This window comes from Cebus imitator, unplaced genomic scaffold (assembly GCF_001604975.1).
Source record: "Cebus imitator isolate Cc_AM_T3 unplaced genomic scaffold, Cebus_imitator-1.0 Scaffold991, whole genome shotgun sequence".
NCBI classification, from domain to species: domain Eukaryota; kingdom Metazoa; phylum Chordata; class Mammalia; order Primates; family Cebidae; genus Cebus; species Cebus imitator.
In genome coordinates this window covers 15,713-17,199 of record NW_016108306.1, presented here as the reverse complement: position 1 = coordinate 17,199, position 1,487 = coordinate 15,713, and positions in this window count along the sequence as shown.

Below are 1,487 nucleotides of genomic sequence, written 5' to 3'. Positions count from 1 at the left end.
GAACAAGGCATGGTGTTAGGTGCTTTAGTGGTTATAAAAGCACTAATGTTACAATATAGTATGGGAGACAAAGGAAGATCTATAGTAAAACAGAACTTTAATGGTGGTACCAAGGGTCAGCTAGCTCAGAAAGGTAGATCAAAGATCAAAAGAGGAGGCATTGGAGGCAAAATCAACCCAACAGCAGGGGAAAGGATGCACAGCACATATCCCCAGGGTACCCTCAAAAGACAGGATGAATAAACAAAGATGGGTCAATAAAGAGGTAAGTAGAAATCTTTTAAAATAGAATGCCTTCTCACTTAATGCTAATAAGATTTATTAAGAACTTGTAAGGCGTGGCTCAGGCCTGTAATCCCAGCGCTTTGGGAGGCCAAGGTGGGCAGATCACTTGAGTTCAGGAGTTCAAGACCAGCCTGGCCAACATGCAAAACGCCTTCTCTAATAAAAATACAAAATCACCCAGGTGTGATGGTGCCTACCTGTAATCCCAGCTACTTGGAAGGCTGAGGCAGAAGAATCGCTTGAACCTGGGGGGCGAGTGTTGCAGTGAGCCGAGATTATGCCACTGCACTTCAGCCTGGGTGAGAGCAAGACTCAGTTTTAACACAAAACAAAAATGGAAAAAAGAACTTCTAAGGTGCTTTAAGTACTTTTACCACATGTATTTGTTCCCATCCTTACAGTATTTTGTGCAAAAGTTACAGTATTGGTTTCAGTGAGGGGGAGCTTTTAAACTGTGTTCTGATATACTCTGGAATTAACAGAAAATCACATTTTAATTTAAAAGAAATAGTGACACATCCATTCAAACAAGCAACCCTCACTGACACAAGCAAGAGACCCAGGACCCAGTTTCCTTGCATTAGATACCACCGCAATGTCTCACAGGCTGCTAGCACTGTTTTATGCAAACCCTGGAATAAAGAAACACTGTATGCCTTGGAACTTCTGAACAATATGCTATTGATTACAATACACATAGCTTTGCATAGGCTTATTTTTTATTCAAGCCTGTGTGTGCCTCCTCCAATAAAGCTCTACAGGTGAGCCTATAACTTGACACACAGCTGCAAGGTTCAATCACATGCCGTGGAAGGCTCACAGGCCTCGGCTGGGTTCATGTTAGACTGTGGTTGGGTAGTGGCAGTCGACATTCTTAATATCATATCATCTCATTATCAATGGTTGCAATGTCTAGTATACATGTTGGGGCTTATCCACTTAATATTTATGAAGGGGAATAGATGCTAGGTGATGATAGTGATTCAACTTAAAAATGTCTTCTTATTTCCATCTCAATCAGTTTAAAGCTCAAGATTACAATAACACATCTATGTGAATCAGGATTTTCTTGATATTGGAATACCTAAACCAAAACCAGAAATATCCTGGATGCTGAAACGGACATAAAACTATAACTGATTCATAATCCTGATCTCAATATTTTTAGTTCATAAAGACAACCTAATTGTTCACATTGACTG